Raw genomic sequence first — 11323 nt, forward strand, 5'->3', positions numbered from 1 at the left:
TAACCCCAAGCAAGATAACAATGAAGATAACCACACCAAGGCATACCATATGCAAACTGCATTAAAAGCAGAAATAAAATTTTAAAGCAGCTAAAGAAAAAACATACATAATATACGGAAGAACAAAGATAAAAATTTAATACAATTCTCATAAATGACGCAAGCTGAAAGACAATGTAACATCTTAAAAGTGCTAAAACAAAACTACCAACTTAGAATTCTATACACAGTGAAAATCCTTCTAAAATGAAGGTGAAATAAAGAGTTTTTCAGACAAGAACTGAGAGTTTACTGACAAAAGACTTAACAGTACAAAAAACTACAGAGAACTCTGCAGGCAAAAGAAAAACAATACCAAATGGAAACATGAAACTGTACAAAAGCATGAAGAATGGCAAAAAAGGTGAAATAAGACTTCTTTGTTAATTTTTTCTAAAAGACAATTGTTTGGGACTTCCCTGGTAGTCCAGTGGTTAAGACTTCACCTTCTAATGCAGGGGGTACGGGTTCAATCCCTGGTCGGGGAGTTAAGATCCCACATGCCTCATGGCCAAAAAAAAAAAAAAAGACAATTGTTTAAAGAAAAAATATTAACGATGTATTATGGGGTTTAAAACATATATAGAAATAAAATATATAACAAAAACAGCACAAAGAATGGGGAGGGGAACAGGCGATTACTGTTTTAAGATTCTTACATTCTATGTGAAATGGTATAATACTGTTTGAAGGTAGAAAGCAATTAGTTAAAAATGCATACACAAAAGCATAAAACAGTAATTATAAATCTACGTTAAAGGGCACACAATGTATAAAGCTGTAACCTGTACCAATAACAATATAAAGGAGATGAGACAGAGATGTCAAGAGTGGAGTATTTGTACATGATTGAAACTAAGCTGGTTGTCAAACTAGGTTGTTTTAAGATCAAGATGTTAATTGTATCCCTAAGGTAACAACTAAAAAAATAACTTTAAAAAACAAAGAAAATGGAGAAAAAGGGAATCAAATGGTATATTACAACAAAACAAAACATAAAAAGAGGAAGTCACTGAGAAAATGAGGAACAAAAGCATGTAAAACATAAGGAAAAGAAATAGATAAATGGCATAAGTAAAGTCTCCTTTATCAGTAATTACTTTAAAAATGAATCCATCAAATTCTCCTCCTGAAAGGCAGAGATTAACAGACTATATTAAAAATTTTTAAACTTCAGAATTTTAAAAACATGATCCATCTATATACTCTTTATTAGAGACCTCACTTTAGATGCAAAAACACTAAGAGGTTAAAAGTAAAAGCATGAGAAAAGATACTCCAAGCAAAAAGTAAACAAAAGGGGGGAGTTCCCTGGCAGTCAAGTGGTTAAGACTCCAGGCTTCCACTGCAGGGGGCACGGGTTCAATCCCTGGTCAGGGAACTAAGATTCTGCATGCCACATAGTGAGGCCAAAAAAACAAGGTAACAAAAACAGAGCAAGAGTGACTATAATACTGTGAAACAAAAAAGACTTTAAATTTTTAAATGTTTACAAAAGGCAAAGGGTATTAGGATATTATATATTGGTAAAAGGTGTACTCCACCAAGATTAAAAAAAACTGAGAACATATACACACTTAACAACAGAGCCCCAAAATATATGATACAAAATTGATAGAACTAAAGGGAAAAATGAAAAGTCCTACAAAAATAGTCAGAAATACAATACCCCAATTTCAATAATGGATAGAACAAGTGGACAGAAGATCAAGAGGGAAATAGAGAACTTGAACTACACTATTAACAGATTAGTCCTACCAAACATAAAGAGAACATTCCGGTTAAAAACAGCAGAATACACATTCTTCTCAAGTGCACATGGAATACTCAGATCACGTTTGGCCACAAAAAAAGGCTTAATAAATTTTAAAAGGTTGAACTCATAGAAAGTATAACTTCGCTTCTTTGAAAAGATCATCAAAACTTGACATTTAGTTAGTATAACTAAGAAAAAAAGAGGACTCAAATTACCAATGTAAGAAATGAACATTAGGGGACTTCCCTGGTGGCACAGTGATTAAGAATCCGCCTGCCAATGCAGGGGACATGGGTTCGAGCCCTGGTCCGGGAAGATCCCATATGCCACGGAGCAACTAAGCCCGTGTGCCACGACTACTAAGCCTGCACCCTAAAGCCCGCAAGCCACAACTACTGAAGCCCACATGCCTAGAGCCCATGCTCTGCAACAAGAGAAGCCACTGCAATGAGAAGCCCGCACACTGCAACAAAGAGTAGCCCCCGCTACTCTTCTCTACTCTAGAGAAAGCCCATGCGCAGCAAGGAATACCCAACACAGCCAAAAATAAATAAATAAATATTAGAAATGAAAGTTAGGACATTACTACCGATTTTACAGAAATAGACAGGATTATAAAATAGTACCATGAACAACTGTATATCAACAAATTGTATAACCTAGATGAAGTAGACAACTCCCCTAGAAACACAAAAAGTAACAAAACTGACTCAAGGAAAAAAACAAACAAACAAACAGAAAATCAGAATACACCTACAACAAGTAAGGAGACTGAATTAGTAATCAAAGCTTCCCAACTAAGAAATCAAAATCAGATGCCTCACTGGTGAATTCCACTAAACATTTAGAGAAGTAACAATCCTTCTCAAACTCTTAAAAAACACTGAAGAGGAGGAAGACTTCCTACTCATTCTATGAGGCCAGTATTATTACCCTGATACCAAAGCTAGACAAAGGCACAAGAAAAGAAAACTACAGGCCAAATGTCCCTTACAAATATAGATGCAAAAATCCACAGCAAACACGAGCAAACTGAATCCAGGAGCATATTAAACAGATTACACACCATGACCAAGTGAGTTTTATCCCAGGGATGCAAGGGCGGTTCTCAATCAAATTAACATATCACACTAATAGAATGAAGGAGAAAAAAATACATGATCATCTCAACTGATGCAGAAAGAGCATGTGACAAAATCAAATACACTTTTATGATAAAAATACTCAGTAAACTAGGACTAGAAGAGAACTTCCTCAACATAAGAAAAGCCATATATGGAAAACACACAGCTAACACAGTCAATGATGAAAGACTGAAAGCTCTTCCCCTAAGATTAGAAACAAGATAAGGATGCCCACTATGGATGCTTCCACTTAATACAGTACTGGAAATTCTAGCCAGAGCAATTAAACCAGAAAAAAAAATTATTTTAAGGCATCTAAGTTGGAAAGGGAGAAGTAAAATAATCTCTGTTTGTAGATGACATGATCTTATACATAGAAAACTCTCAAGAATTCACACCAAAAAAAACTGTATTAAGAGCTAAAAAACAAATGTGGAAGAGTAGCAGGATACAAAATCCACATTCAAAAGTCAGTTAGGGGCTTCCCTGGTTGTGCAGTGGTTAAGAATCCGCCTGCCAAAGCAGGGGACACGGGATCAAACCCTGGTCTGGGAAGATCCCACATGCCGCAGAGCAACTAAGCCTGTGCACTGCAACTACTGAAGCCCGTGCTCTGCAACAAGAAATCCACTACAGTGAGAAGTCCGTGCAATGCAAGAAAGAGTAGCCTCTGCTCTCCACAACTAGACAAAGCCCACGTGCAGCAACGAAGACCCAACACAGCCAAAAATACATAAATTAATTTTTTAAAAATCAGTTATATTTCTATACGCTAGCAATGAACAATCTGAAAAAGAAATTAAGAAAATTCCACTTAAAATAGCATCAAAAAATTAAAATACTTAAGAATTAACTAAGGCAAAAGACTTGTACACTGAAAACTGCAAAACACTGCTAAAATAAAGAACAAATGACAACAAGGACTCAAATACTTGTATGCCAATATTCACAGCAGCATTATTCACAACAGCTAACAGGGCGAACAATCCAAGTGCCCATCGATGATGACATCAATGACAAACAGATAAACAAAATGTGGTATATAAATACAGAATATTATTCAGCTATAATAAGGAATGAAGTTCTGATACATTCACAACGTGAATGAACCTTGAATACATTATGCTAAGTGAAATAAGCCAGACAGAGAGGACAAGTATTGTATGTTTCCACTTACATGATGTATCTATGTTGTATAAATGATGCAAATACATAGAGACAGAAAGTAAAACAGTAGGGAGCCTGGGAGGGTTGGAAGAGTAAGCAGTTACTGCTTGATAGTTACACTTTCTGTTGTGAGTGCTGAAAAAGTTTTGGAAATATTTGCAATGTTATACAACATTGTGAACTCAGAGGGCCACTGAGTTGTACACTTAAAAATCATTAAAATGGAAGGACTGGTTCAAGATGGCGGAGTAGAAGGACGTGCTCTCACTCCCCCTCGCAAGAGCACCGGAATCACAACTAACTGCTGAAAAATCACTGACAGAAAGACACTAGAACTCAGCAAAAAAGATACCCCACATCCAAAGACAAAGAAGCCACAATGAGATGGTAGGAGGGGTGCAATCACAATAAAATCAAATCCTGTAACTGCTGGGTGGGTGACTCACAAACTGGAGAACACTTATACCACAGAAGTCCACCCACTGGAGTGAAGGTTCTGAGCCCCACGTCAGGCTTCCCAACCTCGGGGTCCACCAACAGGAGGAGGAATTCCCAGAGAACCAGACTTAGAAGGCTACTGGGATTTGATTGCAGGACTTCAACAGCACCGGGGGAAAGAGACCCCACTCTTGAAGGCCACACACAAAATAGTGTGCGTATCGGGACCCAGGGGAAGGAGCAGTGACCCCATAGGAGACTGAACTAGACCTACCTGCTAGTGTTGGAGGGTCTCCTGCAGAGGCGGGGGGTGGCTGTGTCTCACCATGAGGACAAGGACACTGGCAGCAGAAGTTCTGGGAAGTACTCCTTGGCATGAGCCCTCCCAGAGTCCGCCTTCAGACCCACCAAAGAGCCTGGGTAGGCTCCAGTGTTGGGTCGCCTCAGGCCAAACAACCAACAGGGAGGGAACCCAGCCCCACCCATCAGCAGACAACCAGATTAAAGTTTTACTGAGATCTCCCCACCACAGCAACAGCCAGCTCTACCCACCACCAGTCCCTCCCACCAGGAAACTTGCAAAACCCTCTTAGATAGCCTCATCCACCAGAGGGCAGACAGCAGAAGCAAGAAGAACTACAATCCTGCAGCCTGTGGAACAAAAACCACATTCACTTCAGAAAGACAGACAAGATGAAAAGGCAGAGAGCTACGTACCAGATGAAGGAACAAGATAAACCCCCGGAAAAACAACTAAATGAAGTGGAGATAGGCAACCTTCCTGAAAAGAATTCAGAATAATTATAGTGAAGATGATCCAGGACCTTGGAAAAAGAATGGAGGCAAAGATCCAGAGGATGAAAGAAATGTTTAACAAAGACCTATAAGAATTAAAGAACAAACAAACAGATATGAAAAATACAATAACTGAAATGAAAAATAAAGGAGAAAGAACCAATACCAGAATAACTGAGGCAGAAGAACGGATATGTGACCTGGAAGACAGAATGATGGAATTAACTGCCATGAAACAGAAGAAAGAAAAAAGAATGAAAAGAAATGAAGACAGACTAAGAGACCACTGGGACAACATTAATAAATGCAACAACATTCACATTATAGGGGTCCCAGAAGAAGAGAGAGAGAAAGGACCCGAGAAAATATATGAAGAGATTATAGTCGAAAACTTCCCTAACATGGGAAAGGAACTAGCCACCCAAGCCCAGGAAGCACAGAGACTCCCAGGCAGGACAAACCCAAGGAGAAACATGACAAGACACACAGAAAACAAATTGGAAAAAATTAAAGACAAAGAAAAATTACTGAAAGCAGCAAGGGAAAAACTACAAATAACATACAAGGGAACTCCCATAAGGTTAATAGCTGATTTCTCAGCAGAAACTCCACAAGCCAGAAGGGAGTGGCACGATATACTTAAAGTGATGAAAGGGAAGAACCTACAACCAAGATTACTCTACCCGGCAAAAAAAGAAAATTACAGAAATATATCACAGATGAATATAGATGCAAAAATCCTCAACAAAATACTAGCAAACAGAATCCAACAGCACATTAAAAGGATCATACAGCATGATCAAGTGGGACTTATCCCAGGGATGCAAGGATTCTTCAATATACGCAAGTCAATCCATGTGATACACCGTATTAACAAACTGAAGAAGAAAAAGCATATGATCACCTCAATGGATGCAGAAAAAGCTTTTAACAAAATTCAACACCCATTTATGATAAAAACTCTCCAGAAAGTGGGCACAGAGGGAACTTACCTCAACATAATAAAGGCCATATACAACAAACTCATAGCAAACATTGTTCTCAGTGGTGAAAAACTGAAAGCACCTCCTCTAAGATCAGGAACAAGACAAGGATGTCCACTCTCACCAGTATTATTCAACATACCTTTGGAAGTCCTAGCCAGGGCAATCAGAGAAGAAAAAGAAATAAAAGGAAGACAAATTGGAAAAGAAGAAGTAAAACTGTCACTGTTTGCAGATGACATGATACTATACATAGAGAATCCTAAAGATACCACCAGAAAACTACTAGAGCTAATCAATGAATCCGGTAAAGTTGCAGGATACAAAATTAATGCACAGAAATCTCTTGCATTCCTATACACTAATGATGAAAGATCTGAAAGAGAAATTAAAGAAACACTCCCATTTACCACTGCAACAAAAAGAATAAAATACCTAGGAATAAACCTACTTAGGGAGACAAAAAACCTATATGCAGAAAACTATAAGACACTGATGAAAGAAATTAAAGATGATACCAACAGATGGAGAGATATGCCATGTTCTTGGACTGGAAGAATCAATATTGTGAAAATGACTATACTACCCAAAGCAATCTACAGATTCAATGCAATCCCTATCAAACTACCAATGGCGTTTTTTATGGAACTAGAACAAAAAATTTTAAAATTTGTATGGAGACACAAAAGACCCTGAATAGCCAAAGCAGTCTTGAGGGAAAAAAATGGAGCTAGAGGAATCAGATTCCCTGACTTCAGACTATACTACAAAGCTACAGTAATCAAGACAATATGATACTGGCACAAAAACAGAAATACAGATCAATGGAACAAGATAGAAAGCCCAGAGATAAACCCACGCACCTATGGTCAACTAATCTATGACAAAGGTGGCAAGGATATACAATGGAGAAAAGACAGTCTCTTCAATAAGTGGTGCTGGAAAAACTGGACAGCTACATGTAAAAGAATGAAATTAGAACACTCCCTAACACCATACACAAAAATAAACTCAAAATGGATTAGAGACCAAAATGTAAGACCAGATACTATAAAACTCTTAGAGGAAAACCTAGGAAGAACACACTTTGACATAAATCACAGCAAGATCTTTTTTTGATCCACCTCCTAGAGTAATGGAAATAAAAACAAAAATAAACAAATGGGATCTAATGAAACTTAAAACCTTTTGCAAAGCAAAGGAAACTACAAACAAGACGAAAAGGCAACCCTCAGAATGGGAGAAAATATTGGCAAACAAATCAACAAAGGATTAATCTCCAAAATATATAAACAGCTCATGCAGCTCAATATTAAACAAACAACCCAATCCAAAAATGGGCAGAAGACCTAAATAGACATTTCTCCAAAGAAGACATACAAATGGCCAAGAAGCACACGAAAAGCTGCTCAACATCACTAATTATTAGAGAAATGCAAATCAAAACTACAATGAGGTATCACCTCACACCAGTTAGAATGGGAATCACTGGAAAATCTACAAACAACAAATGCTGGAGAGGGTGTGGAGAAAAGGGAACCCTCTTGCCCTGTTGGTGGGAATGTAAATTGATACAGCCACTACGGAGAACAGTATGGAGGTTCCTTAAAAAACTAAAAATAGAATTACCAAACGACCCAGCAATCCCACTACTGGGCATATACCCTGAGAAAACCGTAATTCAGAAAGAGTCATGTACCACAATATTCATTGTAGCACTATTTACAGTAGCCAGGTCATGGAAGCAACCTAAATGCCCATCGACAGACCAATGGATAAAGAAGGTGTGGTATATACATACAATGGAATATTACTCAGCCATAAAAAGGAATGAAACCGAGTCATTTGTAGAGATGTGGATGGATCCAGAGACTGTCATACAGAGTAAAGTAAGTCAGAACGAGAAAAACAAATATCACATATTAACGCAAATATGTGGAACCTAGAAAAATGGTACAGATGAACCAGTTTGCAGGGCAGAAATAGACACACATGTACAGAACAAACATGGACACCAAGGGGGGAAAGTGGCGAGGGGGGTGGTGGTGGTGTGATGAACTGGGAGATTGGTACTGACACATATACATTAATATGTATAAATGGATAACTAGTAAGAACGTGCTGTTTAGAAAAATAAATAAAATAAAATTTAAGAAAAAATCGTTAATATGGTAACCTTTGTGGTTTGTATATTTTACCACAATTTTATTTACAAGGTACATACAAACCCTAAAGCAAACACTAAATAAATGATATACTAACCAAGAGTAGAGATAAAACTGATACTAAAAGTACTGGGTTGGCCAAAAAGTTCGTTCGTATTTTCCGTAAGATGGCTTTAGTAGGGCTTAGTTATATTTAAGTTCATTTGAAACAATTTTGTTGATTGTCTTGTGACAGCTGTCATATCAGTGTGCATTTAAAAAAAACTTATCAAAAGTAGTGAATTTTCGTGTAGCCACTTAAAAATTGAAGATGGAAGAAAAAGCAACATTTTCGACATATTATGCTTTCTTATTTCAAGAAAGGTGAAAATGCAACTGAAACACGAAAAAAGATTTGTGCAGTGTATGGAGATGATGCTATGACTGATCGAAAGTGTGAGTGGTTTGCGAAGTTTCATGCTGGAATTTCTTGCTGGATGATGCTCCACAGTCAGGTAGACCAGCTGAGGTTGATAGCTACCAAATGAAGACATTCACTGAGAACAATCAACGTTATACCATGCAGGAGATAGCCGACATACTCAAAATATCCAAATCAAGCACTGAAAATCATTTGCACCAGCTTGGTTATGTTAATCGCTCTGATGTTTGGGTTCCACAAAAGTTAAGTGAAAAAAACCTTCCTGACTGTATTTCCGCATGCAATTCTCTACTGAAACGTAACAAAAACATTCCATTTTGAAACAAATTGTGACAGGCGATGAAAAGTGGATACTGTACAATAATGTGGAACGGAAGAGGTCGTGGGCAAGCAAAATGAACTGCCACCAACCACAACAAAGGCCGGTCTTCACCCAAAGAAGGTGATGTGTATATGGTGGGACTGGAACAGAGTCCTCTACTATGAGCTCCTTCCAGAAACCAAAAGGTTAATTCTAACAAGTACTGCTCCCAATTAGACCAACTCAAAAGCAGCACTCAACGAAAAGCGTCCGGAATTAGTCAACAGAAAACGCACAATCTTCCATCAGGGTAACACAAGACCGCATGTTTCTTTGATGACCAAGCAAAAACTGTTACAGCTTGGCTGGGAAGTTCTGATTCATCTGCTGTATTCACCAGACATTGCACCTTCAGATTTCCATTATTTTGTTCGGTCTTTACAAAATTCTCTCAATGGAAAAAATTTCAATTCCCTGGAACACTAAGAGGCACCTGGAACAGTTCTTTGCTCAAAAAGATAAAAAGTTTTGGGAAGATGGAATTATGAAGTTGCCTCAAAAATGGCAGAAGGTGGTGGAACAAAACAGTGAATATGTTGTTCCATAACGTTCTTGGTGAAAATGAAAAATGTCTTTTATTTTTACTTAAAAACCAAAGGAAATTTTTGGCCAACCCATACTTAATAAATCCAAAGCAAGTCAGGAAAAGACAAAACAAGAATAAAGAAAAGAGAAACAGGGGGAAAACAAACAGTAAGATGGTAGGCATAAATTTAACCATATCAGTAATTACATTAAATGCATATTGTGAAACCGAAAGATTAAATGACAGAATGTTTAACTGTAACACCCAACTATACATGCTATCTGCAAAAGATTCAAGAGCAGTTGCCTTGGATTCAAGGAGAAAAGGAATAGTTTGTACCGAAACAATAATGGCAATGTGAGGGGGCCAAAGAAGGCTGAAAATTTAAACAGGCTACTTCTACTCAATGACAGCCAAAATTTATTTTATGTCATTCCTATGAAAACCAGATAATGCTGCATGAAGACTACACACTACATTATATGTTCCCTACGGCTTCAATCTAGTTTAAAACTTTGATTTTCAACCTACATTTTTACAGTGAATGCTCTTTTAACAAGCCCCATAACCAACTTGCCAAAATTCATGCTACCCATCCCTGAATAAAACATAATGACTATTACAGAAGGATACACAGAATACTCCCAACTAGCAACTCTGTTCCCCCAAGTTGAGGTGAATGCTTGCACAAGTTGTATTTGTTCTCAAACCTGAACACCAGCTGAACTTATTAAGTTAACTGAAATACTTTTTAAACCAACAGAATAAATGCAAGAAGAAAGCTGTTTCTAAAAATCAAATTTGTAGTTTCGATTTCCTTAGCTTCTCTCCCAGGAAATGCACAGAAAATTCACTCTCTAACTTCATCCCAATCTCTACTTAAAAAAATGCTTCTTTTCAAGACCTTTCCTGTCCATCAAATGTGAAGGAGCATTCTCTGTATTCTCTACCCCATAGACATATTTCACTTTTCTTCAGAACATTCAGTCTGATATTACATCTTTATTGTCTTATTTCTACCATTAGATTATAAACTCTATGAAAGCAGGAAATTTGAGTCATTTATTCTGGATCCCGAGCAGTTAGAAGAGGGCAAGTCACACAACAGATGCTCAATAAATATTTAAATGATTAAGAAAGACTCCTTCAAGATAATCTGATTAAAAGGAGCTGCACTTTTTAAAATCTGAGCTGCACTCAGATTGCAGCTTTTTTGATAAGCTACCAGTCCAAATAATATCAAGTAAGATAGTTCCTGTGCTCCCCATTCCCCAAATGAATTCTTCCCTGAATTCAAACTCTGTCATAGCCTTATTCCCCACTATTCCCCAATACACATCCTTCTCTACAATCAAACGGGAATACTCCTTTGAACATCCCCCACTGAGTTCAATTTAATCTGCTAAAGATCATACTTAAAAGACAAGAGGGGGTAATAGGCTTTATGTTGGATGAATTTTCATTGTTTAACATGCCTGACACCCCATTATTAAGGAGCCCTAGTAAAATTCAAGTCTATTACAGGGTAAAAGAGAAAACATAAAGTCA

At 37.5% G+C, this 11323-nt stretch overlaps 1 protein-coding gene across 4 annotated transcripts in view; it reads right to left on the reverse strand.

Annotated features, from left to right (window-relative positions):
• Positions 1 to 11323, reverse strand: part of FBXL5 (F-box and leucine rich repeat protein 5) — a 50445-nt gene that overhangs the window by 14175 nt on the left and 24947 nt on the right. The gene's annotated exons all lie outside the window — the stretch shown is intronic.

Source organism: Pseudorca crassidens, chromosome 4 (genome assembly GCF_039906515.1).
Source record: "Pseudorca crassidens isolate mPseCra1 chromosome 4, mPseCra1.hap1, whole genome shotgun sequence".
NCBI classification, from domain to species: domain Eukaryota; kingdom Metazoa; phylum Chordata; class Mammalia; order Artiodactyla; family Delphinidae; genus Pseudorca; species Pseudorca crassidens.